The sequence below is a fragment of the Lissotriton helveticus genome, chromosome 3_1, assembly GCF_964261635.1.
Source record: "Lissotriton helveticus chromosome 3_1, aLisHel1.1, whole genome shotgun sequence".
NCBI lineage: Eukaryota > Metazoa > Chordata > Amphibia > Caudata > Salamandridae > Lissotriton > Lissotriton helveticus.
Window position 1 is genome coordinate 1,492,992,551 of NC_136061.1, and position 14,746 is coordinate 1,493,007,296.

At 39.3% G+C, this 14,746-nt stretch overlaps 1 protein-coding gene across 2 annotated transcripts in view; it reads left to right on the forward strand.

The window, feature by feature from the left end:
* Window positions 1-14,746, forward strand: part of PKNOX2 (PBX/knotted 1 homeobox 2) — a 3,383,295-nt gene that overhangs the window by 1,013,275 nt on the left and 2,355,274 nt on the right. The window contains exon 1 of one of the 2 annotated variants that reach the window (XM_078683924.1): window positions 8,509-8,621. The exons of the other annotated variant lie outside the window; for it this stretch is intronic. The gene's annotated coding sequence lies outside the window, so the exon portion shown is untranslated. Of the gene's footprint in view, window positions 1-8,508; window positions 8,622-14,746 lie in introns of those variants that run through there. 2 annotated transcript variants of the gene reach the window in all.

Genomic DNA, 14,746 nt, shown 5'->3' on the forward strand with positions numbered 1-14,746 from the left:
TCCCCCCGATAGGCTCGGAACATTTGGGCCACCCTTTCCTGTAAAAAGCTGATGATTTCTGCCTTTACTAGAGCTAATTTTATCATGTGTTCCGACACTACCTCTTCCTGGTCTCCCTTGACTATTATTTTGATATGCTCTGCCTCTAGTTCGGCCAGGTTCCCTGTTATTTGAGCTACCTCTGCCTTTCGATGTTTCCGATGTCGGGCCACAAAACCAATAATTTCTCCCCTTAAAGCGGCTTTAAAGGTGTCCCACACTATCCCTTGAGTAGCACTATATGTATTGCTGTTAAAGAATTCCGCAGACCAAAGTTTAATATGGGCACAGAATCCCTCGTCAGCAAGTAGTTTTCTGTCAAAGGATCATGTGCTCTGTTTATATATTATAACACGAGAGCGTGGCGGATCCCACGTGGAATCCTGAGGAGCTCCTAAAAGGTCTAAGCCTTAAAGATTTCGAAAATTGATCAGGTGTAAATCCAAAGTTTATTAATCAAGTTTAGTCCGTATAGTCATATATTGGAATTCATATAGACAAACGTGGAAACTTCGAGAAGTTCAACATGTGGGTTTCAAACTACGATTAATCCCTATGCATTTCGGGACCACCGTCCCTTCATCAGGGGATCTGTAGAGGAAATAGACATCGTTTTAGGGGGGGGGCCTGTCCTCAAAAAATAAATTAAATAAGGAAACAATACATACAAGTGGAGTACGTTAAGTGCATTAAGGAAGGTGAATAGGGGTAAAACGAGTAGCACCGCGTTGTGACACAGTGTATAGTTTTACAAAAATATACATGGAAATAATGGGATAGTGAAAGGTGAATAATAAGCTGGTGGTGAAGTGAAGAAATGAACAGGTGAGTGAAATAACCGAGTGCACGTAGGGAGCGGCACGTTACACAGGGTTCATGCGGAGATATCAAAGGACGGATTGTCGTGAAACGGATATGTGGCCCAAAGACATGCGGGTAACATCTGTCGGTCTGAGGTGGAGATCCAACGTTCCCGGTTAAAAAAAAAACAACTTACCCGAAACCACACGTTCCAGGGAAACTCTAGCGTTACCGCATTCAGGGTAGATAGTGTTCGGCACCATGCAAGGAAGTGAATAACATAAAAAACGGACTAGATTGCGGATTACGTCCGTGAAGGACATAGAAAACAGACTCCTAGGTGAACGATAGATCCGAGGTGAAAAGAGTAATCATACCATGCATGTGGTTAATAATTCTAATCTGATGAGAGAATAAAAATAAAAGGTGAAAAAAATGTATAAAATTGTAGAGCCGATAATGGATAATATACAACACGTAGGCAAACAAAAATATGGGTGATATAGGTCAATCCTATGAGATCAAGTAATCCTTGAATAGATCAGATGAATGTGGGAATGAATAAATGTAGTGTAGAGAATAACGGGTGAAGGATAACAGGAAAAAGATAAATGTGACTGGGCTGTAGAAACTGAAACTAAGAGCCAGGAAGGGTGAACAAACAATAAGGAGCGGATAGTAAAAGACGAAAACTGAATGTCAGGGTGAGTGGAGGAACAAGAAAGAGCAAAGTACTAGGTAGATTCAGAGAACAATGAACAATGAATACATTCTGGGTGAGACGGAAAAAAACAAGTAAAGAACAGTGAGGTCGAAGACCAAAAGGTATAGTATTGAAGGGACAGAGTACACTGTGTAGCAAACAGGGCAAAGAATAAACAAGTGTATAAATGCAACATAGTGGGGAGAACAAAGATGAGCAGGCATTTATAGGAAACAACTGTATTCTATACGATCATTCAGTCCAGTAGGTTGGCAAGAACCCAACAGTTTGATCCAAACTAGTTCGCGTTGCAGCAATCTCTTGTGATTATCAACACCCGGTCTCATGGGGACAACCTCTAGTGCAAGGAACCTTAACTGGCTGATGTTGTGTGAGGCTGATATAAAGTGCGCAGCTAAAGGAGACTTCAAGTTCTTAGTTCTGATGGTACTTTTGTGTTCCGTTAAACGGATTTTCAGTTTTCTCTCAGTCTTTCCCACATAGGGCAAGCCGCAAGGGCATTTCAGTAAATACACCAAGTTCATGGAGTCACATGTGGCGTTGGTTTTGAGATGTATCATTTTTCCAGTTCGAGGATGGTTGATGGAGTTACCCCTGATTATGTTGTTGCAATGACTGCAATTGTGACATGGTTTAGTTCCAGAAAAAACAGAAACAGTAGATGATGGGGTGAATTCTAGCATGTTTTTCAGATTTTTCGCTCTTTGGTAGGCGAACAAAGGAGTGCAATTGAAGATTCCTTGGAAGTCTGGTTCTAATTGTATCATTGACCAATTGCGTAGAATGATCTTCTTAATGGTAGGACTTGTTGATGAATATTTGGACACGAATACAGGTCTCTCAGTTTTTTTCCGTCTCACCCAGAATGTATTCATTGTTCTCTGAATCTACCTAGTACTTTGCTCTTTCTTGTTCCTCCACTCACCCTGACATTCAGTTTTCGTCTTCTACTATCCGCTCCTTATTGTTTGTTCACCCTTCCTGGCTCTTAGTTTCAGTTTCAATAGCCCAGTCACATTTATCTTTTCCCTGTTATCCTCCACCCGTTATTCTCTACACTACATTTATTCATTCCCACATTCATCTGATCTATTCAAGGATTACTTGATCTCATAGGATTGACCTATATCACCCATATTTTTGTTTGCCTACGTGTTGTATATTATCCATTATCGGCTCTACAATTTTATACATTTTTTTCACCTTTTATTTTTATTCTCTCATCAGATTAGAATTATTAACCACATGCACGGTATGATTACTCTTTTCACCTCGGATCTATCGTTCACCCAGGAGTCTGTTTTCTATGTCCTTCACGGACGTAATCCGCAATCTAGTCCGTTTTTTATGTTATTCACTTCCTTGCATGGTGCCGAACACTACTACCTACCCTGAATGCGGTAACGCTAGAGTTTCCCTGGAACGTGTGGTTTCGGGTAAGTTGTTGTTTTTTTTAACCTGGAACGTTGGATCTCCACCTCAGACCGACAGATGTTACCCGCATGTCTTTGGGCCACATATCCGTTTCACGACAACCCGTCCTTTGATATCTCCGCATGAATACTGTGTAACGCGCCGCTCCCTACGTGCACTCGGTTATTTCACTCACCTGTTCATTTCTTCACTTCACCACCAGCTTATTATTCACCTTTCACTATCCCATTATTTCCATGTATATTTTTGTAAAACTATACCCTGTGTAACAACGCAGTTCTACTCGTTTTACCCCTATTCACCTTCCTTAATGCACTTAACGTACTCCACTTGTATGTATTGTTTCCTTATTTAATTTATTTTTGGAGGACAGGGCCCCCCCCCCTAAAACGATGTCTATTTCCTCTACAGATCCCCTGATGAAGGGACGGTGGTCCCGAAATGCATAGGGATTAATCGTAGTTTGAAACCCACATGTTGAACTTATCGAAGTTTCCACGTTTGTCTATATGAATTCCAATATATGACTATACGGACTAAACTTGATTAATAAACTTTGGATTTACACCGGAACAATTTTTGAAATCTTTAAGGCTAAGACCTTTTAGGAGCTCCTCAGGATTCCGCGTGGGATCCCCCACGCTCCCGTGTTATAGTCTTCAAGTTCGTCTCTACCAGCCAGAAGAGATGCATTCCTGAGGCGCCCATAAATCGCATTTAATATCGAGTTTGTATTACCTATTTGTTGAACACGCGCTAAACCACCGGTGTGCCACACCACCTCTCCCTCTGTTTATATATGCCACACACTCCCTTTATCTCCAGAATCAACGGGTTGTGGTCGGAAAAGAGTTGTGGTAATTTTGTAATATTAAGGTTCTCCACCACTTTACTTGAGGCTAAAAAATAGTCCAAACGTACAAATGTTCTATGTGGGTGAGAGTAATAAGTGTTTCCAGGGTCTTTTGTAGTTTTTTCCACCCAAACACCCACCAGTCCATAGCTTGCCTCAACTGCATTGATAGCCCTATATACTTTAGGTTTTCTTTCTTCATATTTATGGGCCTGAGTTCGGGCTTTTATAACCTCTAAGTGTATGTTAAAATCACTGCAGATTAATAATGGCTCTGGCCAAGAGGCAAGTTCAACCTCAAGTTCTTGTGTGTTTTATTTCTATTGTAACTTTATAAAACAATAAAGACATTTAAACATAAAATATTAATTGTAGTTTTTCACCAAAGTTGATGCAGATTATGCTGTGCATCTCTAGACACGTGTTTCTGGATTTCATCCTTCATTAGTAGAGATCAAAAAACAATTTCACCTGGGGTTGCTGGAAATGTTGCCAAAGTCTTCACAGGTCTCAGTACAACTCACATTCACCCAGGCGCATCTCCAAAGCTCGACACTTGAGTTCTTTTAATTCAGAGAACGGTCTTCACTCACTCTGCTCCCGGAGCGGCACTCGTAACTCAGTGGGGTATGTCACACAACCACCATATTTCGGTTGAGCCTGCTAACTTTGTCTCTATCCGATCCCGGTTTTATACTGGTTCCCCCATTGTCAGTCGGTAACTACACAAAATATCGAGTTAAAAATATCGACTTACATAAATATCGACTTCAAAATATAGAATGGACAAAATATCGGACGGACAGAATATAGTCAACAAAAATATCGAATTTAAGGTAAGTATTGTAATATTGATTTTTATAAATATAGAAAGTCAAAATGTCGAAGTATATAATATAGGTAATTAAAATATATTGAATTTTTAATAATATCGAATTTTTTTAAGTGTTTTGTATGTTAGTATATGTGTGAAAAGTGTATATTTTTTTAGTAATTTATTTTAAATAATGAATTTTATGTTATTTAATTTCTGCGTAATTTAATTCTGCAGCTGGTTGTGGGTTAATAGGGGAATAGGGTGGAAAGTAATTTAATTGTAATTAATTAAATATGTAAATGTATTTATTGGTATTTATTTTGAATGAATTGTTAATTAATTTTTAATTGTTAATTAATTAATTTTTAATTGGTAATTGAATTTTATTAATTGATTAATTGATAATTAGGTGAATTTTATTAATGTATTTTCTGTGGCGGGTTGTGGGTTTATAGGGGAATAGGGTGGGAAGTTATTTAATTGTAATTAATTAAATATTTAAATGTATTTATTGGTATTTATTTTTAATTAATCGGTAATTAATTTGTAATTGTTAATTAATTAACTGTTAATTTGTATTATTAGTTAATGAATTGTAATAATTAATATGTATTTGTTTTTTTAATTGATTAATTATTATATTATATTAAATTGGTAATTACTTTTAATTAATTTTTTATTGGTATTGATATTTAATTAATTTTTGTTAATATATTAAATATTTACTTTTCCTACTGTTAAGCTCACTGGAGTGGGAATAGTAATTTTTAACCCTACGCGATCCAACGCATTCCCTACTGTTCCACTCTCTGGAGTGGGAATAGTAATTTTTACCCCTACGCTATCCAACGCTTTCCCTACTGTTGCACTCACTGGAGTGGGAATAGTAATTTTTACCCCTACGCTATCCAACGCTTTCCCTACTGTTGAACTAAAATAGTATGTTTTTTATAGCTTAAATTAATTATTTTATAATTTTAATGTTATTTAAGTATTTTTAAGTATGTTTTAGTTAATTATTTTTAATATTTCATTTATTTAAAATTTCTTTTAAGACATTTACAAAAATTCGATATTTTGACTAACTATATTTTTTTAACGATATTTTTGATTCGATATTTTTGTACTTACCCATTTGTAGATAGGAATTGGATATTTTTGTATTCGATATTTTATCCTCGATATTTCTGTAAGTCTATATTTTGTAACTAAATATTATTTCAGTGATCCTTTCAGTCACCGCGTTTTCAGTAATATCGTCCGTCTTCTGCCATTCATGTCTTTCACTATTATAAACTGGGTCCTATTTTTCAGTTGTTGTTTCTCCTCTCTGATTAGATCTCCATACTCCCTTGATTCAATCGGGATATCTGTCATTCTTAAGATACGGGATTTTTACCCCTCTGTTCATGGATCCTTGATTTATCTGGACCCCATCCACAGTAGCTTCTCGAGTAAGTGTTGTTACTTAGAGGCAATCACTGGATTACCTGCGGCCTCTTCTTCCAGATACATCATTTGGCTGACAGACACCCAGAATACTTCTCTAATCCACTTTCAATGGACTTTGTTTCTAGATCCACCTTAAAAAAATCTTTGGTCGAGCAATGTGAATCGATTAGGTGGAAAAGCGAAAGGTCCAAGATATCAGTTATAAATCACGATGAAGTGACATTGCATAGTAACATCCAGCTGTATCTTATTGTTGATCAATCCTTTGACGATCGTAGGCTCTTAACATCCTTTCGACTTGAAACATTCTTTAGATGTATTACCCTACCCAGGTCTAATGATTGGTCCAAGGTTAAACTCTTATGCCCCTGTGATGAGACATCTTTTCAATCCAACATTCACTGCACTTTATACTGTACTCTATATCTAGCTCCAAGGCGACAAATACTAAGGCCTCTTTTGTTAAAATGGGGAATAAGAAAATCGAGAGAAGCATATAACAAATTGCGGTCCCTGGAAGATCATTTCATAATCAGCACTGTAATAATGTACTTAAAAGCAATAATGAAAATAAGACGGACCATTTCCCCCGATTAAGTTGCATATTACTGATGTTGTCCCTTTTTAGTTCATCCATCTGCTCCAATTGAATGTTCTACCCCACTTTGTTTTAAAATTATTGTACATATTGATTTTATAATATTGGATCGTTCTTTTTGTTTTTTGTAACCAGTATGAACTTTTTATGACTGTGATTATTTTGTATGCTTTTATGAATTGTTTTTACTTTTCGAATAAAGCTTTTTGAACTGAACTGACAGACACCTATATTCTTATGTTTGAGAGCCACAGACCCCATTGACCAGTGAGAGGCCCCTCCTTATCCACTCACAGTAATTATATTGACCAGGACCGCTTGAGTCACTGAATGTACTCATTTTTTTCTAGTTATTGATTTGACACACCACCCTTTATCCTTCGTGAGCCCCACGCCACCCCACAACCCCCACCCTTTTTCCTGAGGAAGACCCCGCGAGTAAGGTCTGGAAGAACCTGCACACACACAGGGGTAGAAACGTCGACACTTCATGAATGCCAGTCTCTTCAACAGTACTTACTTTACTGTGGAATCGTATGCTACATGGCAATTTTGTACAGATGTTATGTACTGTGACGAATCTCTAATTGGTTTTGGTTTCCTGGCATATGAATAATATATGCTTGAATATTTGTTTGTGATATTTTATCACCACCTATACTCTGTTTATCTCACTTGTATCACCGTCCTCCCCTTTTCCACCTTCCACTTTGGGCACTGCAATGTTGATATTTTTACAAAAATGTATGCCCTACGATGCTTTTCTGACAAAATGTTAACTAGTTTCAGTGTGATTAAATAACACTGAAAAATTAAGTTATTCGTGCTCTGATTTTTTATTTTAAATCTCACTGTATCCTTTTCCTTTTTGACACTGTCGATGTTTTAATACTGGGACCACCCCAATATATACTGCTGGCTCAAGTGAGCTTTTTAAACAGAAGGGGTTGGGAGCACTCTGCCTCACATCCCAACACAGTTCCACCTTTGCATTATGGTGAATGCAGTACACAATTAGCGCTTACTTCAATATTAACTGTCGTTTTTCACCAAAACTGTTGCAGAAAGTGCTGTACATCGCTAGACACATTAAAGATAACAGTGGGAAGAGGTGTCTAGAAGTAAAAAAGAGTACCTGAAGGAGCCTGTGGCCAGTGGAAGGACCCTGGCCACAGGAAGCGGGAAACAACCTTTACAACTCAACTTTTACAACGCACTACCATTACAACAAAACCTTTACAACGTAACATCCATTACATCGCATGCCATTACAACGCAACCATTACAATGCATGACACTACAACGCATACCACTACAACGCATGTCAGTACAACGCATACCATTACAACGCATAACATTACAATGCATAGTACCCTTACACTATCCAACACTTACCCTACTGTTGCACCCCCTGGAGTTAGAATAGGAATTTTTACCCCTACACTATCCAACACTTACCCTACTGTTGCCCCCCCCCCCGGAGTTAGAATAGTAATTTTTACCCCTACACTATCCAACACTTACCCTACTGTTGCACCCACCTGGAGTTAGAATAGTAATTTTTACCCCTACACTATCAAATACTTAACATACATGCATTGTAATGTTATGCATTGTAAAGGTAGTATGCGTTGTAATGGAATGCGTTGTAAAGGTAGTTTTTAAAAATTTGTTGTAATGGCATGCGTTGTAATGGAATGCGTTGTAATGGATGTTGCGTTGTAAAAAATGTGTTGTAAAGGTATGCGTTGTAAAAGTATGCGTTGTAACGTCATACATCCCAGGAAGCAGTAGTTGGTCCATACTCAACAGCAAGGATAAGAATACTGAAACCCAGGGGGAAGATGGAGGTGCCAACCAATAGGAAGCATGGAAACATGAGTGATGCGGGAGCCAACTATTTGTAAGTAAAGATAAGTAATGGGCGGGCTCTAAGCCCCTTTTAATATTTTTTGTTTCCTCGCAAGAGATTTCACAAGCACGGGGCAAGCGTGTGCTGGTGAAACCTAACAACACTGACTTATGTAATTGATTTTGTGTATTACAAATACGCATATTTAAAATCCCATATCCTCAGGTGCTTCTTGTTTTTTAAATAATGCATGTAGAAAACAGTATGTCACAACAGAAATCTACCAAAGGAGTAATACCAGATTTTTCATGTTACAAAGTATAACGTTAAAAAAGTAGGCAAATACGGAAAATAAATATGTGTTATTTGCATAACCAAAGCACTATTTTGAACTCCCTCACAGGGATTCAACATACAAAAACGAGAGAGATAAATAATTGCTGTTCGCTGTAGGCCACCTCCTCCCAAAAGTTTAATCTGTTCTCGAAAGTAATCAGCATTAAGCAGGGACCGCTTTCTCTTTGTAAACACGTCGTTAGCACCGCTGCTTTCTACAGAGTCAAGATTTCATTTTTATTAAAATGGATCTCTTTGCGGCACCTCGCTGTGCCCTGGAAAGCGCACTATAATTTTTACCAATTGGGTTGGCCACGGGAGCCAAAGATAATTGGGCTTGCATTTGATTTGACAATTAGGGGAAAATGTCCTTTTCATATGGATAATAATTTGCCCCTCCACAATGGGCCTCTTACCACCCGCCAATAATGGAGCTAAGGCATGGTTCCCCACTTCTATAGTTCTAATAGGCACACGGACTCAAATGAGTGCGTGTTCGTGTATTTATTGCTTAGATGCAATTTCTGAAGTTTAGAGGCAAAACGAAAAAGAGGGAGGCAAACCGTTAAAGAGGTCTCTTGTGGGAGATCAGGAAGGGGCATGTTACAGACCTGATAGCATGGAACTGTTGAACTTACTTTGTCTGTGTGTTTATGGCTCCTCCAGCTTGTGAACCCTGTCAGCTGCTCGAAGTGAATTTGCACCTGGCACACCTATGTTATGTAACATAAACACATACAAGTGCTGTTTCTGGGTAAAGATTGCACATTTTGCATTCCTCCTTTACTTCGTGAGCAAGAGCAAATTAAAAGTGCATTTTGTGAAAATTGAAAGAGGCACTGATTCTAGCGTCAGGCCTTCAGATCTTGGAAACAACCCACAGATTTAATTATGTGACTCATTGTAACGTAAACTGCTAATTCGCACTTATCTCATCTCAGCAAGACTGGGGCGGCATTACGAGCTCCAAGTTCGGCCAGTATCCCCGCACATAGGGTGCTATGTAAGGAAAAGGTAGGGCATTTACCTGGTTGTTTTACTAGTCCAGTAGTGACAAACACATACATTTGTTTTTCACTATTGTGAGGCCAGCTCCTCTCACAGGTTAACATAGGGGATTCCTTCAATTGCATTTAAGCTGTAATTCCCGATTGCAGAGGAGTTGCTGCTTTATGTGATATTTCTTTGGATTGGTGATGACAGATTGTCTGTACTGGTAAAGTTGGATTGGAAATTGGTAGGCCATGAGCCACATGGGCGTGGAGAAAAATCTAATTAACTTGCTGGCAGACCTGCACCAGGACACGAGGGCCAATGCACGTTACTCCCAAGAGCTAAAGGTAACAAGGGATTTTGGAGTGCATCGGGGAGTTCGACAGGGCTGTATTTTAGCCCCGTTTCTTTTTCATTTATATATTAATAATTTGGAGGAGAACCTTTTAAATACCGGAGTAGATTACGCCTATGTTGGGCGCAAAGGACTTCCCGTTTTACTTTATGCGGACGATGCCGTTTTGTTGGCAAGGACCACAAAAGGGCTTCAATCGTTACTTGACTCCTTTCACAGCTTTATGAAATCCCGAGATCTCGCCATTAACAACATAAAATCCTTTGTAATGAACGTAGGGAAGGGCTATAAGAAGACGTTCTCATTTCATGTTAACGGGGAGAAGATCCCTACTACAAAAACCTTCTCATATCTGGGTGTCCTGTTTGACAATCAGTTGAAATGGGGCCCTGCAGTCCAGAGGAGAAGGGGGGAGTTAACTCGGGCTAATGCAGCCATTTTTAGCTTTGCTAGGAAAATGGGCAATCGCCCAATTGCTGCATTGCTAAAAATTTACCAGGCAAAGAGTGTGGCGGTTGGCTGTTATGGGAGTGAGCTTTGGGGGCACACAGCAACTAATGACCTGGTGGTAGTAGAAAATAATTTCCTGAAACAGCTGCTGGGGGTCACAAAGGGAACGTCCAGTTTTATAGTGCATGAAGAACTAGGCGTCCCCTTCATAAGTGATACTATAGCTCTACGACCTTTAATCTGCTGGTTAAAGTGTTGGCTAAACAAAGACCTGCCACTTAATCACCAACTTCTGAGAGAAGCCCTATTCTGGGACAATATGCACGAAATCCCGTTGCTCAAATACCTGAAAGATTGCTTCTCAGAATTGGGGCGACCTGAGCTTTTTACAAGACCAGACTCAATCAGCAGATCAGATGTAATATATGTGAGGAAAACCTTTTCCCTTTCTCTGTATCTACATCGAGAGGAGGTGGAACTGAACAAAAGTAGTGTCCGGACATATGTTGTAATAAAATCTACACCCAGTATGGAACCGTATCTGTCTTGGCCAATGTCGGGCTTTGATCGATTTTTGTTAATTAGGTTCCGTTTGGACCTCTTCCATTTACTGCTTGCCGCTCCTAAGGGGAGCCATCGAGGTCAAGTGCTACCGTCCTGCGGCTGCGACAATGTGTCTCCGCAGGACCTGGTGCACTTTCTATTTATTTGTCTTTATTATGACATACATCGGAGGCTTTATTTAAAGCCTCTTCTTAAAAAAATGAATTTCACTCAGGTTAGACCTGCACTTTGATATTTACAGCTGCTAACCCACGATTGCACTTTATTTGTAACCGGATTTTTAAAACTGGCACTAAAATTTAGAAATAGCATGGAGGGATAAATATATAAAATTGTTTTTAACATTGTATTGTATATGGTGAATTGTGATTTTTAAATTCTGGAAGTGGTTTTTAGATCGATTCAATCTTTTTTAAATTTTGCCTATTGAACTGTGCTTTTATGGTTGTTTGCTTGAATAACCGAATAAAGATTTTGAATCTGAATCTGGTAAACAGATTGTCAGAATCCTGTGTTTCTCATGAGGTGTACTATCAGGAAATACTGCCTCTATTTGAGTCATTTTTTGCGCTAACCAGAATGGAATTTGTTCCCGTTTTGCGGGCAATTTACCAATGACTGACTGTATAGTCTGTGGTGTAATTTTGTTTGTGTGAGGGATGTGGTGTGGAATTCTTACAGCTCGTTGGACTGTTAAAGTCCGCATGACATATTGAACCAGCTACCTGTGTATTTTGAGCAGCTGTTTTAGCTGAGCTAACAATTCAGAAGTTGTCATTCTTTCAATGTCAGGATGTGGTGTATAGTTGGCTAGTACCGGCCATGTGGCTCCTGGTCTACCTAGTGGTTCGAGCCTGGTAATGCGCTTTTGATGTTGTAGGGCGCCATTAAACCAGAGCTGATGCTCTTGGTAAGTTAGTGGAATTTCAATATCCTCGAAAGGAACGTATTCCGCTGGTGGTTCCTCTAATTTATGGTAGTGGAACTCGTGTGTTATTGCATCTGCTGCAGGAAACAGAATCCATGAATAGAATACCTCTGTCTGCTGATATTCATGTGCCTCTATTACAAATATTACTTTACCACCTCTTGGTGATATCCCATTTTTATAAGTTTTATAGTAATGGTTTTCCTTATATTTGCCGGGATGAGTATAGCATCCGGTCATTTTGTTGGAGACTTGTGTCGTCTAAAACTGCCTGAGTTGCTGCTGCAGCTCTATCCCTTTCGTCGTCACTCATTGTGTTGACCGAATGTTTGCAGAGCAAGTTTCAAGGAAACAAAGATTAGGTGCACAAAATTTTGGAACACTGTATCCTTCAACGTTGAACAAACTAAAAACTAATACATCCTACTTAGTTTAAAGTGGATATTTTATCCTTTAACCCACTCCAGACGTCTATTGGAGTATTTTACGGGAAAAAGGGGTCTGTGTGAAAAGCACGACTGAGTTACTCTAGTATCTAGCATTAAATTATCGCCTTACCAAACGTTGGGCGCCATGTAGTGTCGTTCCTATATTCCCAATAGGCTCTGCGCATTGGAATAGTGTATCCTGTAGTTTAGACGTAGGACTGAAGTCGACTAGGTCTCTACCGAATATGCTAAACTTAATTGTGTGTGTGCCAGCTAGCTCAGAGGTCACTAGAAACTTTCTCGAATGAACAAGAAGGGATTAGTTTCTGACAACCGCACAAACATGACAACTTTGTTTACCAAGAATAAGAAATATATCTCTAGAGTCGCGGAAATAATAGATAGTTATTTTACTCAGTCAATCGTGCATGCTCCATTTCACCAGAGGTGCAGAGAAATAGAGAGACAGGTATTTTCAATAAAATATATTTATTGAACAATCTTCTTTCTCAAGCATAAGAAATGAACTGCTGCAATCGTAATACTTGCGGTAAAGTACAAAGCGTACAGTACGAAGAGTATTATAAAATAATATTGTAAAAGCATGATATGGTTTTATAAGCCAAAAATATACATAAAATGCATAAAAGACATACAGTGATAAATAATGACTAAAAGTACTCAACTGGTGTTTCTAAAATACGCCTACCCCCGTGTACCTAACCTAGGTCTAGTACAAGGGAAGAAGTAAGTGTGGTGTAGCCTAGTTTTAGTATTCTTTGCCAAGAATCTAATCCAAGAATTTTCTTAGGGTCTAATCAGCTCCGTACCTTTGTTTAGAATGAAGGAGGTCTTGTATCTCTCTCTCAGGACTCGATTTCCCAGCAACCCGCAAGGGTAGCCTGGAAACACTGGAGCTAGATTTCTCAGCGGGAGAAACTACAGCGTCTCTCAGTGCGTCAGCTGGAGGGTCGGCTTCCTTCGGCACTTGCTGCAGCAGGGCGCGTCGAGCAAGTAGATAGTCGAACTGCTCCAAACCACTGTGTGTTTGTTTGGACAAGTGTGGGCATATTTATACCTTGAAGGTACCAAGTATGACGTCAGATTGGACATAATAACGTCATTAGAGACTTAATTCTCTGAAAACTCCATGAGTTCTTGGATAAATTAATATTCATGCAGGGGGAAGTCCCTGACTGCTGAAGGCGGGTTTTTGAAAGAAATCGTTGTAGATTTTCGGAACTAGTGGAAGTAGCCAAGCCGTATTAGGACTACTTAAGCTATGTCTTAATATGGTTATGATTTCTATGCCTATATAAGGATACAATATTTTATACCTATATAAGGGCATAAATCTGGAAAATTACACTAGGGTCCTAAAACGCTATACAACAGCCTAAGTATACCACTGTTCCCTGCCCTTTCTGGCATTAGGATGCCTTGATAGTTAGGCCTGCAATTTGCAGGGCTTTTAAAACCTTCCCCAGGTGGATCAGGTGATCATGCCAGGTGGAGGTAAAGACAGCAATATCATCTAGATATACTCTAATAAAGGCCTCCAATCCATCAAGGACTTGATTTACCTACCTTTGGAAGGTGGCAGGGACATTCTTTAAACCAAAAGGTATAACAGTAAACTGATAGTGCCCATCATGTGTGGAGAATGCTGTTTTTCTATTGCTGCTGGTGCCATGCCAAACTGCCATTACCCTGCAGTTACTTCAAAGGTACTTATACATTTATCTTCATCCAATTTGTCTATCAACTCATCAACTCTTGGGATAGGGTGAGAATCTGTCTTGGTGACAAGTTGAGCCCTCTATAGTCCACACAGAGCCTCATTTCTCTCTTCCCACCCTGTGGATAAGGTTTGGGGACTACAACCACTGGGCTGGCCCAGGGGCTCTCAGTGGATCCAATAACCCCTAACTCCAGTATCTTGCTGACTTCAGCTCTGATGCTTTTCTTAACTTTATCAGACTGCCGACAGATCTTATTTTTGAAAGGTACTCTGTCCCCAGTGTCCACATCATGGGTACACCAGATTGTCTGACAAGGGTTAAGGAAAAGAGCTTAGCATATTGCTGCAAGACTTGCTTGCAGTCAGCCTGCTGTTGGGCAG